This window comes from Diadema setosum, chromosome 8 (genome assembly GCF_964275005.1).
Source record: "Diadema setosum chromosome 8, eeDiaSeto1, whole genome shotgun sequence".
Taxonomy (NCBI): domain Eukaryota; kingdom Metazoa; phylum Echinodermata; class Echinoidea; order Diadematoida; family Diadematidae; genus Diadema; species Diadema setosum.
This window is the reverse complement of record NC_092692.1, coordinates 7,822,871-7,847,132: the sequence shown is the minus strand read 5'-3', so window position 1 is coordinate 7,847,132 and position 24,262 is coordinate 7,822,871. Positions and strand designations below refer to the sequence as shown.

The window sequence follows — 24,262 nt, the reverse complement described above, 5'->3', positions numbered from 1 at the left end:
TGAATTGTCTAGTATGTAAAAACCTATAAAATAAAAAAGATGAATAATAGGATGATTTCAGATTCCGCTCTTACATGTACCATGGAATTGCCCATTTGGAATAATTAACATATATATGTTTTTTTTTCTATATTTTCTTTTATTGGGTCAATTTCAAATTTAAGGAACTATGACTTCAGCAACTGTAACCAACCGACAGGTTTTCGAGCTTCTTAAAAGTCAAACTCAAACTGCGGTTGCAATCCATCTGAAATCAATCTTTCCAAATAGTCCTCCACATACAACTTTCCTCAAGACCATCCAAGCTCTAAAGAACAAGAGACGACTCCAAAAGGATCATCCTCGACTCCCTCATTTCGAGCTATTTTTGTCAGCCCCATTTGAACCACCATGCAGTAAACCCAACTTGCAAAAGCCCAAAGCTGTATCCGGTATTTGTGATGAACACAAACGATGTCCATTTGAGAATGCCGCCAAGGTTGCTGTGAAAGAATGTAAACAAAAGACAAGTTTTCTGGAAAATCAAGAAAAAAATCATCAGTCATAAGACAAAACAAAATGAAGATTTAAACTATGAAGTGCAGAAAATCAAGCAACAAGTAAAGTACCACAAAAAGCGTAATAGTGAGTTTGACACTAGACATGAAGAAAAACGTGAAAAAAGGATTGTTGAACTTGAGGAGGAGGTAGACAGACTGAAAACGGTCATTGTGGAACTGAGGCATGAAAACAAGGAACTCCGCGATGAGCTAGGACAGAGAAAATCTGGTAAAATAGAGACTTATGATTATGAAAACAATTGTTACAATGATGCTACAAATAAGTGTGTATTTGACCCCTCAGATAACCATGTTGCCACATCCAAAGTTTCCCCTGTCATAAATGCAGTGATTGAAAATCTTACAGAGCAAAAATGCACCCGACTTCCTTCGAAATCAACCATTGAAAACATGAACATCCAGCGACTTGCTATATAGCACAAGAGCAATTATCTTCTACAGTCTCACAACAACCAAATACTACACTGTACTCTGATGAAACTTCGAAGTTTGGCGAGAAAGTTATGGGATACCACATATCGGATGAAGACCAACTGTATTATGTCCTGGGCCTTCGTGATATACCAACAAAATCAGCCAGTGACACCCTCACCACCTTCAAGGAACTGTTGCAGGATCTAGATGAAGCCACATTGCTTAAAATGCAGGTTTAAAAAAAATCCTTGCAAACATACGAAATACTATGTCTGACAGAGCAGCCACCGAGCTAAAATAGCACGAGCTTCTTCAAAAAAAAATACCGTTCTGATGTACTACCAACAATACAGGAAAACTGGCAAAACTTGTCTGATGAGGAGAAGCAGCCCCTGGAAAACATAACATCGTGGCCTGCACTCCCTTGTTCAGTATGCGGAAGTTTGTGAAAAGACGCTGGACTCTGCAAAAACAAGCCTCTTCGATGGAAAAGGAGCAGGAGCACTTGTGAAAGGCTTGGCCTTCAAAACAGAGGGAAATGGTGTACTGCGCCTTGTGAAGAATGCAAGTAAGGCCTTCGCCCGTGGAGGAAATGAACAATCAGGTGTGTATGGACCATTCAAACTCTTCACCAAGGAGTTTCTACAGGAGAACGGATTCAGCAAAGTCCCAATAGTCCCATTCCGAGGGAACCGATTTAATATAATGTTTTTCAATGCAGGCTTCATTTTCTTCTTGCACAAGCAAATGACATCTTTCCTCGACAGCTATAGGGCATCAAACAAGTTGCTGAAATGTGTAGAGGCAGATCTGAAGGAGCCCTTCTACCTCGCTGGGTGCAGAGCCTTAGGACTCATCAGCAAACATGTAACGGCTCCCTTATGGAGGATTCTGGAGGATAAGGCTGTGCACATCCTCGACTTGCCCCAAGTTTATAGTCGCATCCAGGAAACCTTAGGTAAGGGCACCGACAATCCCCAACAGTTCATCGATGGTCAGCTAAGTTCCTTCCAGGTAAGCAGTGATGCCGTTCTGGACAGCCTGACCAACGCTTCCGAGCATGATGGACTCACTTGCTCCATCTTGAAGAACCTCTTGCCTGCTTTGGCACAAGTCATGAAGTCCCATGCAGCCCATCTTGAAGTTGAGACAACAGATGATCAGCGGGCAAGTACGAAGAGTGTCGCCAAACATAACAAGTTTGCAGAAAGGGTATTTGCTTACTGGACCATCTCATGAGAGTAAGACCGAATGCTACTCTCCTTGGATTGGAAGCGACACTTATGTTCTCTCTCAACAAGACCAGTGAGTGGCTGAAGTCCTTGCCTGACCAAGAAGCCAAGAAGCTTATCAGCACAGCCAGAAAGCACTCGCGAAATCTTAAGGCTCAATTCAAGGAGAGAGTTGAATCCATCCGGCAACAAAAAAGAGAGGCAATGAAAGAGAAAGAGAGAGAAAAGCAGAGGAGAGAGGAAAAAAGGCAAGCAGACTTGGAATTCTACACCCAGGAAATCCAATATTATGGCTTGTGGCAATCTGAGCGGGAGGTAGAGGAAATGGTCAACTCTTTTAGGTCTGACAACGACAAGGTGAAAGCTCTCAAATCCCAACTGAGGTTTCGTCAGCATGTATTGAGGCAGACAGCATCCAGGCCAGAAGTATATAACTTCAGCAGCAAAGGCTCGGCACACTCCTGGCAAACTCTGCAACCCAATGTGAAGGAACTCGTACAAGCCTTTACCCTCCCTCCACCATCAGTTGTCGATGAAGGAGTCCCGCTTCTTGTAGGTAGAAGGGTAAGCCTGGTGAAAGTTCCACTCCACTCCATTCCTGAAAAAAAAGAAAGACTGAAAAGGAAATATGTTATTAATAAATGCAATGTACATATTTCATTCATTTATATGACAATATGCATGCAACATGATTGAATGTAATGTCATTGTACAAGTAATATTAAATGCGATATGAATTAACAACCTATTTCATATAGGTAAATTACTTTTTGCAGCTGACCGGCATTTTGTCATTTTCTGTTTCTATGATTTGAGGCATGTACTGTATGCTTTATTTATCTATTAAGTAGTTTGAGATGAATATTTTTTGTGTGATGTGTAGTGTGTAATATTACTTGATTTAGATTATTTTTTCTTGACACTGACACCCTTCCACTCTTTACCCAAGGGTTCACTCGCAACCTACTTTGACCATAGCCGAAATTATGACATGACTCTAAGTTGCATGTATATGTTTTTTTATTGTATCATGTTACTTACTTCAAAATATGTTTTGTTTTTGTTTTTATTTTACTTTGTTTGCATGATCATAACGTAACAGATACCATTTTCAACTTCAATAAACTTTTCTGACTTTCTTGGAAGACTGTTTGTGTTTTATTACATCAATGAAATCAACATATTTACGGGTAATTGTTACAGTGATTGAAAAGACATGAACAACATAGCAAATTCAATAAATACAAATAAATGAAAAAAAAAGATAACAATGAACTTTATTTTGTCAATTTTCTGTTTGTTTAGTTACACATGTATTTTAGTTATGGAATATTGGGCTGTGTGTGTTGGTGTGTATGACTTTTGAGCACAGGTGGTCCTTTATAGAAGTTCTTGTCTTCCTTTTTCTAATTATCCACACATGTCATCTCATGCAATGATACCATCTGCATTCAGTGACTCTTCGACTAAAACTTGTCCTCAATTAATTGGTACTAATTTTTACAATACATGGCTGCCTGAAATGAAATTTATATCGGTGTATATGTGCACAGGCAAATAGACAAAATGTCTAAAGCTATACTAGGTGAAATTATTTCCATGTCTTGTCATGCCTCATAATATCATTTTGACCATTTATGATTTATGACTTAGCATTTGGTTTGTTTTTAGTTACCTTTACTTTATATTTGTTTTTATCATAATTTGCCTGGTATCAGCATAATAAATATATGTAGTGTGGAATAAGCATATTTAGCCAGTGAGCCAATTTAATTTTTTGTATCCAGTATCTCATTTTATCCGGTTGGGAAAAAAAATAAAGAAAAACAAAAAACTACAAACAACAATTTTCTACATTTTGTAACAATCTTTTATATCCAATTTAATAGTACAATTCAATATAATAGTACAATCAATGGCCCACTGTATTTGAATGCAAAAAATATAATATATCTCATAAGAACAGAAGACTCAGCATTGTTCTCTGTTAAAATTCTGTCAATAACAGATTAACCACAAGTTCCAGGAAGGTGACTACAATGGCAAGGTGTTGAGCTGTGTGCCAGGGTACCCAGAATGGTTCAACATAAAGTATGACAACGATGACGCCATCTACTCCAGTAAACTAAATGAGGACTACAAGAACGGAGACATCAAAATTTTGTGCTAGTCTTTGGACTTTGTAAAGCTAAAGGATTCTCAGCGAGAACTACCTACACAAAAAGTAGGTCATTTCATACATGAATCATTCATTCCATATAAGTTTTGAGCAAATTTTCATGATAATATGCCTATGATTCAATAATGATGCATTTTTAGAACTTTGCAACAAACATGATACAATATATATATTTTCTCGTTAGTATGGGGGGGGGGAAGGAGGTTGAATTCACTGCCAGCGATATGCCGATTTAAGCTCCGTTTTTTTTTGCTAGTTTTCAAGCAGAAATCGCAAGTAAATAACCAATTTAAGTGGATTTATGTTGTTCTGTAAGTATATTGTTCCATTTGAAGTGTTTCAAAGTAATTTTTTTCTCCGACAAATTAAGAAAAATGAAAATTTTATTTGTACTGTTTTGAACATTGTAGCCATTGGAAAAAACGTGTGTGCGTGTATCGTATGTACCCGTTGGCGTAGCTAACTGATGTCTACACTTCATTGATTTTGTTATCATGTCTTGTGCATGTAATTTGATTACTTCCATACTTTGTAGTTTTAATTAATATGCATATATATGCATATTCACATAAATAAGGGGTAAAAACTTTACATTCACCAGGAAAGATTGTTTGGTAATGTTGTACTTTAAGTTCATTTACAATGATTAACGCAGCTACACGAAGCTTTGCTGTGTTCATTCGATTTGTCAAATCCAGTCCATGAATATGAAGGCTCAATATGTATTGAAATTTATGCATATTCACATAAATAAGTGGTAAAAAAGCTTTACATACACCTGACAAGATTATAAGGTAACTTTGTTACCATAAGTGAAATTCACAATTATTTGGCAAGCTTTGCTGTGGTCGTTTGATTTTTTTGTCTAATCTTGCCATGAATATTGATAAGGCTCATTATTCATGGAAATTTATGCGCATTTGTACTCATTAAAATATTGTTGACAATCTTAATGTGATTGAAATGACAAAACATAGCTTGTTTGATGTAAATTAAAAGTAATTGACAATTGTTTTCAACACTTTAGAGATTATGGTTGATCCTAGATCCAAGATCATGAAGATGAGATGTCCTCTTTCCAAATGTCTAAGCCAACTTCCTTGGTAACACTTGACTCGCCCTCAGTAAGCTCTTCCTCTGTCTACTCAGCCCCCTCTGGCAGGCCAGTCAGGCAGAGATTGTCCCTCCTTAGCTCATGTTGGACCTCATCCTGCTGGAACTGAATCCTCAAGAGATGACATGTGGATTCTCATACAAGCTTCTTTCGCTCCTTGTATCACATGCGGTAGTGCAGCTTTAATGACTGTAACTACAGCTTGGACAATTATTTGGGAGAGGCTGTCTCCTGCCTCTCTCTAACATTATAGCACCCCACGGCCACACAGTTCATGTACACTGAAACTTCTGGACGGTTTGTCCTTGCCTCCTTCATCTACCATTCCCCTTTTCTTCTCCACTGCCTGATCAACTCACATGATAATCAAGCTTTTGACATTATAGGATAACATTAACAGAGAAGTTTTTTATGAACTATTACAGTTTTTGCATTCTTTTCCCTACTACTTGGAATAAAAATCACTGGACCTGCTTGAACATCCCTTGCTCTTGCTAATCTAATTAAGATATATGCATATTAACTGATCTTGTTTTATGCAATGCCAGAATATGACATGAACCTCCTGCAAAAGCCCAAATGTCATTCATATTGCAATAGTCTTTGTTAAGCACTTAACAGTAGTGCAAGATTATTCTTATTAATGCACTGGCTGTCAACACCATTCAATTTTATTTCATCCAAGTTCATGGTAACTCTGATTGCTGCTTTGTAGAATAGCATGATGATTATTACAGCATTATAATTCTAATGCTTGGCCTTACAAGTTTGGCTCTACTCATCCACAATTACTTGCCCGTCTTGGTAGTAAATACCGTTGTCAGAATCAGTCCCTCATTCAAAATGTGCAGTATTTTCTACAATACCCTCCAAACAACTTTAAAACAGCCCCCCCCCCCCACAGTTAGTAATCCTGGTTGCAATCAAGTACAATATAAGTACATAAGCTAGCATCTGAATATGAGCTGATACTTGTCAGCATTTTTCTTTATCAGCCTTGATTGTGTTAATATTTCTAAAGGGTACCGTATATTTGTACTTATCATTCAAAATACTCCCCCTGTGTCATACATTTTGCTCCACAGAGGAAAAAGAGACGCTTGCATTCAGCATGCTGCCGCTAGTTTGCCGAGGCTGGACTGCCAGGGTGTGGGGCAAGTGCTCCTTTCAGGAGTCGTTGGAGTTATTCTACGACTATCAACCTGTAAGTACCTAACTGTTCGGAGGCTAATCTTCTAAAACAAGTGATGTGTTGCCCTCTTATCAAAATGATGAGATGGACTTTGACATTGCAATACAAAATATAAAAATCATCAAGCTGTGGTCCATAGTTACAGAAATTCCAAGTTTATGCTGTTTCATTTGTTAGTTTAGTCCATGGATTCTACATATTTATGCAAATTTACTATGTTGCTAATGTATGCTGTCAATCACAATAATTTTTTTTAATAAAAAAAAATCTTATACATGTATTACATAGTCGACATATTATTTACTTTATTTTGTGCCTGACTGCTCAATCACACACTTGTCCAATATTAATATGTCCTTTTCATTTTGATAAAAAAGGGAAAAAATCGCATGAAATGCAAAATTGGTCCCAAATGTCGCCAATAAGGAATATTCCATTCATCAATAAATATTGCACTTGACCTATGGTATCATTATATTCAGCAAGATGCTGGAAATATATCACATACCACTCACATACATCCAATGTGATACAGGGTGTCTCTCCCCCCCCCCCCCCCATACCAAAAAGAAAAAAGACCTCGCATACTCCTTAATGTTCCTACAGTGTAAGTGGACAAAATTGTTATACTACTAGTATTGGAAAGAGTGACTTACCCAAAATAATGAAATGCAATTCAGAAGTAGTTTTTGTTTGATAATACTTTTTGCCTGGGCTTGCCAGCAATAAAATTAATTGCCTTTCAGAAGTTCCCATAGGCCACACAGTTGAAAATTCATTCAGCCAGGTCATGGTTAGCCCTTGCGAGAATAGAAAATCTAATACATGGATGGATATACTACATAAAATACCCAATTTAGAGTATATGTTTGCAAATGAAATGTTGCAGAATTTGGCCAGGCACTTTATTATGAACTCTACCTTGAACATTAGAGGGGTGTGGGGAATATATCTGCTCTGATGGCCTTCATTATACCAATGCCTCAACCCAACACTTCTGCGTAGATTATTTCTAGATTTTATCTAGATGTATATGCATGTTTCTTTTCCACTTCCATTTCATTTTACAGGAGGGCACAGACCTGGCTTTCTACATTGGACAAATTGACAGGAAGCAGAGACCACAGCCCTTCATCTTGCTGATGGGAGGATCCTGGAAGAAGCCACTGCAAACCTTTGTCATTAGGAAGTTTTCGCTGCACGACGCGAAGACCGAGAATACGAGGAAGCGATCACTTGTGACAGTCCCCGTACTCTGACTCCCGTCCCCATATCTATGCAGTTTCGCTTTCCTGTACAGGACGGAGGCGTGGGGACAAGATCGCTGATTGGTTGGCTGACTGGCTGGCTCACTCCTGCCCAGCATCGGGACCAAACGCTATTTTGGTCAAGTACCGTACTCGTTTTCCCCCGGACGGGACGATCCTCGGATTTGATCATGTACAGAAGCAAATTTCGCACACGACGCGCTTAACTCCCGGCCGCGTTGTGCTTGCGAAAACTCCCTATTTTAGAGAGACAGGGATTCTTGTTTAAAACTTTGACAAAGGCTGTGGACTGTGCATTCAAAGTGCATTATGTCCTAGATGTAGAGTACCAGGCTCAAAGTTTTGCTGCCTGGCAGTTCTTGGAGACAGTTGTGTACAAAATGCCTGGTAAAGTGACGTCCACTTCTGTGAGAGAGATCAGGACATACCTGAACTCTTCAAATCAGGAAGATTAGATGCGTAGAATGAGATTTTCATGGTCATCAGAAGTTTAATTGACAAAGTTGATTTTTAGGTCATTCGTCAAAGCAAAGGTTTGGTATCTATGTTTTATTTGTTTATAACTCAATAAGTAATGGATACATGTCACATGGAAAGATCAAAGGTCATGAGAAGATTGTTCTATTAGTGGGTAATGTTGGCCCTTGAAAACTTGTGATAAGGATGGGCTAGAAATTAATTAAAAAGGGTATTTTGCATAGAAGTGACTTAATGAAATATTGGGCAAGATCTTCACAGGTTTATACTGAAGCATGACAGTCAATTTTCAGAAATATAGCAATTGTGAAATTAAAACCTCATATCTGTTGAGCATAATGGAGGTGACACTCTGTACTGAATGTGGCCTTCATAAAATTCAAGATGAACTGTTTCGTAGAATGTATATTTCCATCATGAATTTATTTCATTGTATATAGAGTAATCTTCATTACTGCCATCTCTATCAAAGGAGTAACAGAGATGATCTTTGCTGGACAGATGTGCTGTACTTGGCACATCTCAGTTATGAAAAAAAAAAAGAACTGTATGTGTTGGTAGCAGGTATGACTTCTCAAATTACACCAGTAAACAGGAGTAAGTTTCATTATGATTACAATGTATATGTTACTTGGTCTGTTCAGATATGCTGAATATAGGTATGGAGTAGAATTTTCACACGAGATAAAACTTATTTCTTAATGTGAATGGTTTCTCCATCTGCAGTATAGATCTACAGTCATCATTGTACTGTCAAGGAAATATAATCTAATAACCCCTGACTTACTATTGCAGATGTTCCCCAAAAGCATTGCAACTGAAATGATTCAAAATGTTGTTCCATCAAATTGAACATTGTTAAAATGATCTAGTTAATAAAGAAGCTGTGTAGTGCAATACCTTCAGTAATATTTTCTTAGTGGGGCAACGAAGTACAGTATTGGGACAGAAAAGCAAATCCTTAGAGGGCCATTCCCTTATGCTTCGCTTATGAGATTTCCAAGCGCATGTAATAGTGGTAAACACTTCAAGAACAAAGTCAGTGGTTCTAAGAAAATCAGATAATTATTCCAGGAAATAAGACTCTTTCAGGATTTATCTTGTCTTGTCAGGGTATGATCACTATAAAATTGGATAATGTGTCTGTAAGGTGTGCATGGGACTGTAAAAGCATTCTGAAAAATTACATTCTCTGTGTACTGGTCATTCAGTTAGCCCTTTTAGACCCATCTGAGGGCAACTGATGGTACCCATGCACCCACACAATATGAGAAATGAAGCAACAAAACATCCAATGTGGCACATAGCAGGTATAGATAATCTCAAGCTGAACACATCCATGTTATGCATAATAATTAATTCTTTAGTTATTGCATGTTTCAAATTCAATTTGCCATTGCAGTTTATAGTTGAAATATTGTGAAATGTGATTTTTACGGCGTTAAGCGCCCCATTTGTATGTAAGTGGAATCAAAATGTACATTTGACAATACACCATAAGCTTTAGATGAGTCGAGGTCAATTCAGCTGGAAATCACTTAACTCAAGCATAACAAAAGCTCGTGATTTTTCTTCTGCAGTCAAACTGCATATTTTTACTAAATCCGCGCAAGTCGACACATTTATCTCGGTTCCCGAGAACTTCGACTTATCAAAGGTTAACTGTATAAGAAGAATTGTTACTCTGTGTATATTCTGAAAATGGATGAGACAATTCTTGATTGGCTCAATTTGTTATTTGTAATAGGTTTGCACATCGATGGACAGATTGACCGATTGTAGGTTTTCTAATGATACGCTGTCAGTGATATAGACAGTGAAAATGTGCTGAAATATATAATTGGCCAAAAAAATAAACATTTGTGTTATTGTGCTTTTATACCAGAGAGTTGTACAGTAATATCGGATTAAGAACTGTTTAAATTCTAAACATGAATATTTAATATTTGCTTTAAACAACCCAGTTGTATAAAATTACTTTTAAACAACTCAGTTGTATAAAATTACATTTAAACAACAGTTGTTTAGACTTTTAAACAACTTTTTTTTAAACAACCCAGTTGTATAAAATGACTTTTAAACAACAGTTGTTTAAATTTTTAAACACCTTTTTTTAAACAACCCAGTTCTTTAAATTTCTTTTAAACAACAGTTGTTTAGAATTTTTAAACAACAAAGGGTTAAAAGTTTAAACAACTACGTGTTGTTTAATTTTTAAACAACAGTTGAGCGATTCACCGGTTAACTTGTGGTTGTTTAAAATTTTAAACAACCTTGTTGATTTTTTTCTAACAGTGAAACGGTTATATCCAAATGAAAGAGTTCATGGGTTTTACGTAAAGAGTTTTCTGTGCATGAAGGAGTGATAACTGAGGGAAATGGACATGGTTAGAGCTGTGATGGAAGGAGTAAGTCTTTGGAATAACCCAAAGAGCAAGTATTTAGAGTTGATCACGCAACGTTCGGTTGAAGATGAAGATCGCGAAATTAGTGAACTACTCTACTATGCACAGGGATACAATTCGAATGAATACAGCTAAACTATGAACAACGAAAGGAAATTTGAGACGATCACAGCTGCAAAGCGGGTCGAATAAGTACACAGGTTCATTCAATACGTCGATTAAGTCGGCAAAATGGTAGAATATTGATAAAGGAGGAAGAAGGAGAATCCTGGTATGTTGCTTCTGTCAGTTCGAAAGCAAGCCAGCAATTCAAGCTCGTATATTGTAAATTCGATACTGACAATGTGTACTTCTCTTCAAAAGAATGAACTCATGACAGCCATGCATCTCTATCTGAAAGAAATGAAGGCTACTACCACAGTAGGATGCAACACACAGCAAAAGCTCGATCTAGAGGGGAGAATGTCTAGTTCAAAGGGTGTGTAATCAACGATTGGGAAGTTGATTCTGTGAACACCGGGGGTTAAGCCACCCTTGTTTTATTTTGGACGGTGTCTATTTGACCACAGAGGGTATGGGTGTATGCAATCGCACAAGAAATGACACTGTTAAATATTTCGAGAAAAACACGCACAATTTTCAAAGACCTGAGATTTATACGTGACGATGCGACGCAGCATAGGGAAATAGACGGCGAACTGGTTTACGACGGAAAGAGGATTAGATAAAAGGTGTGCTTAAAACAAACACCTCTGTTGTACGAGATTTTGGAATGATCGAGCGGCTGATGCAATGCAAACCCAGGGCAAACTGAAACTGCTGAGAGGGCATGATTTTATAGACAAGGAAAGAGCAAGATCAGGAACGAAGAAAAAGACAACGTTCGCAAAGTGCACAGTACAAATGTGTATATAACCATTGATAACGAAGTTGAAGAAACTGCGGAGGCGTTTGAATGAATGAAAGTGACGTCACATTTGGTAGATAAGACAAATAGAAATAAATTCGAAATGCTGAAAATACAACTGAAAGCTCAAAATTTTTTATTCAATTAAAGAGTAGAATGCATGATATAATAAATGCTTTAGAAAAGGGTAGGTGCAAGTCTTTGGAAGATCTCAAAGATCAGGTACTATATGGTTTATCACTCAAAGTGAAACGGGCACTTTTGGTTGAAGGCGAAGATCGCGAAATCACTGAAGCACTGTATGCACCGGACGAAAAAATGTTACAAATTAATGAATTCTGAAAAGGACACGGAAAATAGAGGCGGTCAGAACTGCAAAGCTGTCCAAATAGCTAGACAGGTTCAATACGTGGAATAAATCGGTGAAATGAGAAAAAAAAAACAGTTAAATGAGGAAGATGGGAAGTCCTGGTATACTGCTTTTGTCAATAAAACAAAAAGAAAAAAAAAGGCATTCTTTTCAACTAATGTTAATATCGTCTTATTTTAACAAGATGACATGACAGGCACGCAGGCTAATATTAAAGAAATGACGGCTCCTGACTTCCCTTAGAACTCAAAATAAGGCACACATTTGACGTACAGGGGGAAACGTTTAGTTGACAGGGGGTGTAATCCGCGCTTAGGAAGTAATTCTGAGAACTCCAGGGGTTATGGAAAAAGCTACTCTCGTTTCAACTTTGACGGTGTCTATCAGACCACAGAGGGTATACTTTTTAAAATACTTCTTAAAGGGACCGTACAGTTTTGGTTGAGACCTAATTTCAGGTTTCTAACATTTTTTGGTGAGATAATGAGAAACCTCTTATGAAATATGAAAGAGCATGTAATTCTATGAGGAATTCAACGTTTATTTGATGAAAATTGGTTTTGAAATGGCTGAGATATCCAAAAAAGAGCGATTCTAATAAAGTGTGGGACCCACACTTTATTACGATCGCTTTGCTTTACTTTGTTTTTGGATGTTTCAATCATTCCAAAACCGATTTTCATTAAATAAACTTTGAATTCCTCTTAAAATGGTATGCTCTGTACTATATCATAAGTGTTTTCTTGGTATCTCGCAAAAAGTTAAAAGCCCAATTCTCATCTCCACCAATACTGTACCATCCCTTTAATAGTCCATGGGCCAACACCCGAAAAATGGGTTGTTGGTACCACCTGAGGTGGCACAACCTTTTTGGTGTCAGTTTGTTTGTCGGGCATAGATATGCTTATCAAGCTATGATAGCATTTCCAAATGAGTAGCTTAGTCATAATAAATGATTTTTTAACCAATTTGGTCTCGTTTTTATATCCCTATACTTCTGAATCGAAACTAACCGCTATACAAAGAAGAGCACTGTCTTCCGTATGTCCACAGGTGTTCTGTTGTTAACGCGGTGCGCTTAGTCTTTATTCAAGGCAGCGAAGGGAATATCCAAAGGGTTATGATGTCCACAGCTGTCACGCGGTGCGCTTAGTCTTTATCTAGACCAATGTACCGTTATCATATCAAAAGTTCCTCATAAAAGGGATTATCTATACTGTTTTTGTACTACCCTATCAACAAATACATCAGTTTTAAACAAAAATCACTCTGTTCAATTACAATATTATTCATTATAATGTATTGTAGTGTACCGGTACATTGTTTTTGCATTATCTTATATTATTGGATGGAAATAAAGCGACATTGGCGTGGTATTAGCGTTTTCACAGTAGCGTTTTCGCCGGAAAATGATAAATAATTGAAAAATACGGTAAAATTCACGAGGAATTGCTTTGTTGTTGTTGTTGTTGTTTTTAGATAAAAGGATATACACTGTATCATACGCTATGGATATTCCCTTCACCGTCTAGAATAAAGACTAAGCGCTGTGGACATCATAACCTTTGGATATTCCCTTCGCTGCCTTGAATAAAGACTAAGCGCACCGCGTTTACAACAGAACACCTGTGAACATACCATAGAGCTGCATTTTACAGCTCTATGGAACATACAGAAGACAGTGCTCTTCTTTGCATAGCGGTTAGTTTCGATTCAGAAGTATAGGGATATAACAACGAGACCAAATTGGTTAAAAATTCATTTATTAAGACTAAGCTACTCATTTAGAAATGCTATCATAGCTTGATAAGCATATCTATGCCCGACAAACGAAATGACACTAAGAAGGTTTTGCCACCTTAGATGGTACCAGTATCTGGCCTGGCCCATGGACTATAATGACTGATCTTACTCTTCACCTCATCTTTGGTGGTATTTCAGTAAACACTTTTGAGAAACTTTATAGTACTAGTCAATGATGGAAATTGACATAATGATTCTAGAATATTATGTTGCTCTTATGTTTTTACTAGGTTTATTTCGAAAACAAGTTAACTTGGCAGTGGAAGGATTTTACAGTTCTGAAATATTATGTTCTTGTTATATGTGATGTATATTTCTATCAAGTATTTTTTTTACGTGATTACAGTTCAGTTATTATATTCCATATCATGTGTTCTGCAATGGTGTTTTCCAATGATTGAAGTTTTAATTAATTCCTCAGATAAAGATTTCATGAGGCTGGTCCAAAGAGCAGACATTTCGCAAATTCTATGACAAGCCTCTGCAAGACGAGGGAAAGTGTCTGTCGCAGCTGATTATGAGGAAATGATGGCCTCAAACCCAGGTAATTTTAGCCTACATTTTGCTTGCCATTGTGCATGCCTAAGATTGTTCAGTTGGAACAGTGGAACAAATGTGACTTCTGTGCTACAAAATCTCACTGTGAGTTCTTGCGTAAACTCACGAAATGAAATAGACAGATTAAACGAGAACTTACCAGTTTGAAGTTTGATCTTTATTTTATGAGGGAGTTGGAGAAAGAATTCACAGTCCCTCCTCTCCCTACTTTTCCTAAATATTATCCCAAAATGTATAGATCAACTTCAAGTAAGTTCTCAATCTTTCCACTCTTGCAGAAGTCACATCTTGTTGGTACGAAGTATGACTGCGCGCGCGAAATTTCCGGAATTATTGAAAGGATTCTTTTTGTGATGATCTATCAACTGTGCAATGGAAAGTAATTTATGAATGTACTGATCCTGATGAAGCTTATTAATTATTTTATACTATATTCAACAGTTCAACAGATATCTTTTAATTCAAAGAAAAGGTCAAATCCATGGATAACAAAATCTATTAAAAATCCATACAAAAAAAAAACATGTTTTATATTAAAAAAACAAGTCTGGGTTTGATGCAGCACATGTTGACAAATTTAAAAAATATAGAAACACATCGACGTCAGTAATTACAACAGCTAAAAAGCTCTACTATGGAAAATTATTTCAAAAAGAAAAAAAACGGCAAAAAAAAAACTGGAACCTTATAAATGAACTTCTGAAAAAGACACCTTCGCAAAATAACACAAGAATTGATGAATTTGTCAGGAAAGAAAATGATGGGTCAGATGTAAAAGTTACTTCATCGACAGATATAGCAAGCACTTTCAACGATTTTTTTGTAAACGTAGGTGAAAATTTAGCAAGTAAAATTCAGATTAATAATGACACCTTTGCAAATTATCTCGGTCCACATCAACAAGAAACATTCTTCTTCTTGCCAGTTGTAAGTTCACATGTAAACGAAATTATTTGTACTATTGATCAGTCTAAAGCAAGCGGGTATGATGACTTACCTGCTAGAATGTTCGTGGATGCGAAGGAATTCGTCAGTGAACCTTTAGCATTTATTCTAAATTTATCATTTTCGAGAGGTATTTTCCGAATAAGCTCAAAATAGCTACGGTAGTGCCAATTTTTAAGAAAGGAGATAAAAGTAATCCAGGTAATTATAGACCAATTTCGATTTTACCGATAATAAGTAAATTATTTGAAAAGTTAATCAATAGACGTGTTGTAGATTTTTTGGAAAAATATGAAATTTTATGTAAACATCAATACGGATTCAGACATGGATGCAGTACCAAACTTTCACTTATAAATCTAATTAAGCTAATTACAAATAGTACTGATGAAGGGCGGTCAACGAGCGTAGTTTTTATTGATTTTGCAAAAGCTTTTGATACGATAAATCATACAATTCTTCTTAAAGAGCTTGAACATATACGCAATCCGAGGTTTAGCTTAACAATTATTTAGGAATTATTTAAAAGACAGGCAACAATTTGTATGTTATAATGACTGCATATCTTCAAATAAATTGATCTCGTGTGGTCTTCTTCAAGGATCTGTTTTGGGTCCGACACTTTTTTTCATCTATATCAATAAATTGCCCAATTCAACTTCATATTTTAATTTTTGATTATTTGCCGATGTTTCTAATCTCTTTCATACTTTTAATACAAATGAATATAATATACACTTAGCAGATGTTTGTAATAGTATAAAAGATGTGATTGCATGGTGTAATTCAAACAAGCTTACAGTTAATATTAATAAATCTAAGTATCATGATTTTTCAAAGCTGGCGTAGAAAGATTGAAATATTTGGTCAATTGTCAATTAAAGCATCCGTTTTAGAGTCAGATGATTCAATATCTTTTCTCGGAATCTGTATTGATGAAAAATTTAATTTTAAAGAAACACATCATTAATGTATGCACTGTTTTAAGCCAAAAAATAGGACTTTCGCACAGAATACGACACTTCGTCTCTAAACAAATACTGCTACTGTTATACAATGCTTTTATTCTACCTCACATAACCTACGGTTTGGAGGTCTGCAAAAGATCTGCAAAAGGTCTGAAAAAAAAAATCTACAAAACAGAATGTCGAGAGTGATAACATTCCAAAGTTTCAGGCATCACTCAGCACCTTTATTGTATGAACTAAAATTATTGGATGTATTTAAGGAATATAGATACCTAATTGAAATATCTATCAATGATCTATTGAATATGTTGGGATATGAATCAGTATGATGTGTCCTTAGTACATGTATACATACTTATTTATTTATTTATGTGTTTTATTTTCACAGGGCGGCTCGGTCAGTGGGTCAAACACTGTTGTTCTTGGAGGCTCTGCATATTAACAATGAATACATGTCTTTGACATGTGTAGGCCTAGAGGATGTATGTTTTATTTCATGTCCTGTTTTTTTTTTTTTGTTTTTTTTTTTTTGCCAGGTTCCTCTGTCACAAAGGAACCAGACTTCAGAACCACTGATATGTCAGGATGTCATGCATGGTGGCTTTCATCTACACCTAACAATTTCCTGTCCACAAGGATCATCCTGATGAAGAATTGATAAACATTGCATCTATTGTGTACTCTTGACAGGTGGGGTGTGAATTTGTTGCTTATTTTTTATCAATTTTCTTTCTTTAAAGTGGTTAACTGATCAAAAATTATTCACAGCTTGTGGGCTGAATTGCAGATTTTTTGCAAAATGACATAATCACAACAGACACAATAAGATAGATCCCTACTGCCCTGATAGCAAGGACTGGTAAAAATCACGCCAAATTTATTTATTTATTTTTTTTTTTGTATGTCACTACGGATGTCATATTCACGTCATAATAGTCGACAGTTTGCACCAGCACAAGACGTGAAATAAGACGTCATATTTGGACGTCTTTATGATGTCTTCATGGACGTCATATTCACGTAATAAATTTACGTCTTATAGTCTACAGTACATGGACGCAAAGATGGGTGCGCCAAAGAAACTTTCTGAGGATCTGGAGAGAGATTTCAAATGTAATCGTCTACATGGCTGCGAAAGCAATCACAATGACAATCAATCAGGTCCTGATGTATACATGGGTACTCGACCAGAAGTGTGGAGAGTAGAAGTTCGGCCCGAAAGGACCAAGTTATCATTGGTGGGTCCGTTTCAGTACATCATACCCAGAGACCGCGCTGAACTCAGAAAACCTGTTCGTCTGGATAGGACGAGGATTGTCTGTTCCACTTACAGCTGTTAATAACATTCGGGAATACTTCAAACTGCTGAAAGGTTTGATGGAGCCGTATGGACTGATGACCACACCGGAACGCATCTTTAACTGCGACGAGCCTGAGAAAATGATTGATTTGAAAGTCGACGAAGAAAGTGGTGATACTTGTGCGACAGCGTCATGCACACTCCTCGACAGTGGCTGGAAGTCAACATGTTTCCATAATGTGTTGTGTTTCGGCTGCTGGGTTGGTTATGCCACCCAACATCATTTTCAAGGATGCTTTTCCCGGAGGGGACTACATTCGAGATGGGCCACACGGCTGTCTTTACTCAAAGTCGGGGACCAGCTTCATCGATGGTGAGCTCATGAGAGGTTGGTTCCAGAAAGTCTTCTTGACATACTGCCCACAAGACAGGAGTAGAAAAGACCCAGTCCTGCTCTTTCAAGATGGACACGCATCGCACCATGACCCACTCCTCGTTCTGAAGGCAATTGAAGAGCATGATCTTCCTGGAACTGCGGTACTACACACAACGCATCTGTGGCAACCTCTAGATGTCTTTGTGTACAAATCCCTCAAGAGCCACATCGGGCGTTTCATCAAGCTCGGCCTGACGCTTCGTGGGTCTCTCTGGATTCCCACGAAGGAGTTAGAAGTGTGGGATCTACCTTTATAATCCTAATGCAATTGGGAACTTGTGCGATCGCGACTGATTCCTCCCACAGATGCTGACATTCCTGCTCCTCCTGGGTACAGGTAGGGCCTATGCCGATGCTGCAACCCAAGTGGCGGATGCCACAGTGCCGGAAGAACGAGATCACGGAGCTGCAGAGTTGTGGCAGCAGAAGTGCAGAATCGATTGAAGATATCCCGTTAGATGAAGCTACCCAACCTGCGGCCGGACAGGAGCCACACAGACAGGACCGTCAAATGGTTATGGATAAACCCCTCGTGAAGGTCGGTTTGGTGTCACCCGAAGTTGCAGAAGCCTTCTTCCCAGAATTCATGCCACCTGGCAGGAAATTACCTGTTTGAGGGAGAAGTACGGCCAGAATCCTTACAACACAAGAAGCCAAGAATGACTACCTCAAACCGAAAGAAAGATTGAAGAGGCAGAAAAAAAGAAGGAAAAGAAGAAAGGAAAGGCACAAAAAAAAAGCCACCAAAAAAAAAAAAAAAAGCAGAGAAGAAAACGCAAAGTAAGAAGAAGGGGATAAGTCCGCCAGCAATCCAGACTGAAGAGACCCAGCATGAAGATACCATTGCAGAAATAAAGGCATGGATGTGGATCTGACAGTCGAGGAAGACGTTTATCAGCCCGAGGAGAAGAGGAGCGAAGAAGATGGTGCACGTTACGCCAATGGGTGATACGCCTGGTAAAAATTTCCTGATAAAATTTGGAGTGGTTTACACTGAATATTTTTACCAAGCATATCCTCCATTGGCACTGGCGTAACGTAGATCCCCTACACCATTTAAAACTACCAGTCAACAGGGTAACACCAGATTTCAAACAATTGCAGTAACTGAAGTTTGAAAGTGCACGATAAATCGAGGAAAACTCGAGAAAGCCGTAAGTTTAAGGACTAAATAGTGGTTGGGGAGGAAGAAATTACTATAATGATGTATTTTACAAGGGCAATGATTATTATACTTTGGTAAAAATGATAATCACACATAATCTAACGGCATCGGTGCGTACTACGTCTACGTTACGCCACTGCGCCGATGAGCGTCTTTTAAGAACTTTGCTCCAATCAGATTCTGTTTACTTAACGGCACAATAGACTATCAGCAAAAAGTAGATTATCCGCAGTTTTTAGAAAAGAAGGACCTTATTATACATGTATTTCACCTTTTATTTTTTCTTCCAATGGTGAGCGCAACTTGTTTTTCTTTCATGTCAAACGTAAGCATATTGGCCACTGATATAACTTAACTACCGGACACTATTTGCAACATGATTTCAAACATCTGCTTCATGAATTCATGTGAAACAATATATTTTTTTTTAGTATGGATTATATCAAACACATTAATATAAAAAAGGAACAATACCATCGTGATAAAATCGGCAGTTGAAGTGAACCCTTAAACATTTTCGTTAATCTCGCGGCGATGAATTTAATCGTCTTGTATTACCGGACGAGTGTTCAGTCTGCAAAACAAATCGCTACGGAAAAGACAGCAAACTTTGAAGACAAAACACCGCTTATTTCTTGTCAACTGGCACTAAGAAAATGGATTATTTGATAAAACATGAATGTTTTTGTCATCGTCAAAGATTTCTATAGTATCGATATTTGGGGGGATGCATAAATTACTCTTTCATTCCATTCAACCGCGAGTATACGCGTAGTATCGCTCGTACAGCATTCGTCAGGCAATACGATGACTAATAAGAGTAAAAATCGTCACTAGAAGACAGTCAGTGCTGTACAACTTTTACAGTCAAGTGCACACTAAAAGCAATAACATATAAATGAAGGGAAACTTACTTTGGGTGGTAATGTGAAGTGTTTATTCAGGACTACAGTTTAAGTTTCAATTTTAAAATAAACAAATAATGGGTTAAGGACGGATTTCTTGTATTGAATGTCTGAATAACCCGTCTTTCACGTGCTAATCACGGACGACATTAGAGTGTGGACCCTGGTAAAATTATTCAAATCTACAGTGTTTTGGTTTTGCTTTTGTGGTTAAATATGCATCAGACATCAAACCAAGTTGTCAGACAAATCAAAGTGTTACTACAAACCACAATCAATAATTCTAATCAAAATTGGGAGTATCCGTTTCAGTTCAAGAGATGTATGAAGAGTGTGTGCACCCCTGTTTTAAGAATTGATCTTGCAGTTTTCTTTTCCTCTTCATACTAATTTTAACAGAATTTTCATTATTTGAGAAAGGCATATCACTATGTGAGCATTAACTGTTCATACCCATTAACAAAATGATGTTGAGCTATATACTAGGCCTATGGTCCCTATGGCACACTTACTGTTTTCATAATTGTATTACACATGATGATTGCAATATGAATGTGGAAAATTAAAACTACGTCATAAGAGAAACAAAAATAATGACAACGGCATGTTGAATGCACTCTTTACACAAATTGATAACATTAACATGATACGAAAATAACAAACAAACAGCGCTCTCCTGTTCCCGAACACATTCTAACAGTTCAGATATCCTATACCCAGGGTGGATTTTTTTTTTTTCGTGAGGGGGGGGGGGGAGGGTTCCTATAATTTTGTTACAGCCCAGCCTCATTATAATTAAGGTTTAGCTTACAATTTTCCAGATATTCTTCTCTGCTTCAATAATCTTATGCATTCATAGCAACCTACATGTAATGAAAATTACACATTATTCCCATTATTTGACAGTATGGATTGCATCCAACATCCAAAACAGCAGCGGAGGAGGAGGAAATGCCCCCGCTGCAAGAAGTACGTACAACAACTGCCCCGGCATCTACGTGAGGTCCATTACATGGGGCACGAAGATGCCACCACTATGTCTCGCTGCCTTAGTCGTGAAGACGGGGTGGTCACCCTAAACCCAATTTACCAACTTGCCCATTTCCTTCCTGCGAAGCAGCAATGGTCGATTTAAATCGCCACCTGAAGAAAGTTCACAAAAGACACCCAATTGGTAAGTAATAACCAATGATTTGTGATTTGATACACCAGTTCAAAAGATTTTTTTTTTTTTTTTGGGGGGGGAGGTGTTATCTTTGCAATATAAAGACGACCTTCTTGGCAGCAATACCTATATTAAAACTTATAACATTTATAACGTGATATGTTTCCAAAGTGGCACAGAATAACACAGGTAACTATTACTGACTTTTGTATAGGCAAGTTCAATGACTCATAACTGGATTCATAACGTATTTCAGATACAAGAATAAATGTTTAAGTACCTTGTATTGAGTTGTGACAAGGTTGTACTACTCCATTACTGTATACAAAAATGTACATGAACAGACCTTTTACAATATGTCATTAATTTTTGGTTTCTTTTTACAGTGGCCAGGAAGATTGTGCACATGCGAAAGTATAAGGAAGAAATTCCAGAAGAAAAATCACAAGAAATCATATAACAAGAATTTCATGGTGGCTGTCATGAGCATGTTATAAACATATGTCGGATGAATGATGTCATGCATGAGCGTATTTTGTTGAAAACACAATACGCCGTGTGTACACATTGCAATGACACAGAAAAAACGTTTGATGTCATTATATTAATTGAACAAAGAAATTTGTATTCTTTTAAAGACTTTTTAATTTGCACGCTGTCGAAAGGGTACATTAAAGAAATAAGCTAAAAATAATTTTAATGTGAACATTAATGTAATTCTTTACCTCCCACCAAGTTCTAGAAAAGGAGACTGCATTTCATTAGAAATATTGATCGTCAAAATACAAGTTATTAAATCATGTTCTTTTTTATAGTTTAAGTGGAATAGCCGTTATTATTGCACATATTTCATGTTTTACACAGACAAGAGTTTTGTTGGGTGCAGACAACTTCATCAGATGAGATTTGTTGATTAGAATGCAATTTAAATTTGACACTGATGACCTACGAGGAGTTATATATCATTTTCGATTTTCATGAGATTAAATGGACCCCATTAATTGGGAAATAAATATAATTGCTCGCAATAGTTTGTAACAGTTAGTTGGATGAGCATGAAATCAACTGTAGTTATGTTGTAAGTTCCTTGCTACCTTTTGACACCCGACCTAATGTTCTCCTCACTTTTGCAAATCAAGAACACTGCCTTTAAACAACTTAATATCATGTATTGTAAAAGACACATTCAAACAGAGGTGGTCAACCATGATGCCACTTATCTGGGTCTATAAGTATCAACGGTGACCTCCACCAGTACCTGTTGGTGTTCCACAGGTGTTTATTCATGTATGGAGTGTCCAATAATGTGTAAGTCTGAGACTTTTCCTACAATTTGGAGAGAGAGCATATATATGTCAGGTATTTTTGTATGACAATATGATTACGAAAATATGACGCTATCCGTAAAGTTTTTTGTCTTAATTCAATTTACATAAAAGGACTGGAGGGATCTTTGTGAATGTATGTTCGCACGGTGCCCCAACACGAGGTGATCCCACCGGAAGTTCAAATGGCGACAGATGAGGATGAAGAAAGTGATCAGGACAATGAGACATCATACCAGGACAACAGCAGAGAGACCCACAAAATGGACCTGCAAAATGAAATCTTCCCTCTCACAGACAAATCTAGTAAGACAAGCACATCAATACACAAAAAACGGCATTTCAAGTTTTCATGAAAATTTGGTAGAAATGCAATTCCACGTAATGCAATTTATATATAAATATAAACTCTACACGTGCCATTAGGGTAAGTTCTTTTGTTCACTTATATTATACTTCTCTACTTTAGCACCATCTCAGTTTGCCCCAATGCTCGGTTTTTATTACGACGAAATAAACTGCATTATTGTGCTTTGCACTAGTTAGGCTTCCAGTAAAACATATACATATATATATATATATATATATATATAATTGTGTATTCTTATTTCTTTCTCTCTTTTATGTTATACTCCCTCTATATATATATATATATATATATGTATATGTAAAGTTTAGCACTTTGCAGAACAAGGTCTGACTGATTGAAATAAGTACAGCCAAGAAAAAAACAAAACAAAACCCAAAAACCCTGCAAGAATAGCAACCTCATCAGTTCTCATATGATTTTAAAATAAGTGATGTAATGCTCAATATAAACAGCACATACACTTTGTTTACCTTAGAAGATCTGTATCAATTTATCCAAACTATCTAAATTAACCACTGGGTGTGGGTGCAAAATGGCACATCAATTTTGTTAAGTTCTTACAAGATTATATTAATCTGTGTAATGCTCCAGAGAAGGATATTTTTTCCCGTTATTCCTCAGAACACTACATAGAGATATTCAAGAAATTCCTGTCTTCTCGACTGGGCTCCATGAAGAGCCATAAAAACACCCAACAACATGGAGCCCAAGTTACAAAGATACTGATGTCTGGACTCTGCAAGGGGGAGAGCGACAGCCTCCTGGACTATGAAAGGGCGTCGACGTTCTGGGTGGATTCTGAGAAGAGGTCGAAGGCTGAGGGCACTCTGGCAAGTTATTTATTTATTTATTTATATGTTTTGTTTTCACAGGTTGGCTTCGTCAGTGGGTTAAATACTGACATTGTTCTTGGAGGCCCTACATGAACACATACATACAAATACACACATAATAGCAATACAATACCAACATCAAGTTTGCAGTATCAAATCTGTATATAACTTAACATACTATATACTAATATATATTTGTCAGACAGAGAGGGAAGAGAGAGGGTTACGTAAGTCATCTCTCCATAAAGAAAGTACATGTGATTATACCTTTTCTAATACATAGCACACCTAATAACTTTGTAATTATTCATTTTCCATCAATAACATTCTTTTGTCTACTTGTTATCCCTATATTCAAATGTGGTGGGGGT

The 24,262-nt window shown here is 37.1% G+C and overlaps 1 pseudogene; it reads left to right on the top strand.

The window, feature by feature from the left end:
* The first annotated feature begins 1,063 nt into the window (after positions 1–1,063).
* LOC140232348 (uncharacterized) lies at positions 1,064–4,424 on the top strand (annotated as a pseudogene).
* The last annotated feature ends 19,838 nt before the right edge of the window (positions 4,425–24,262 follow it).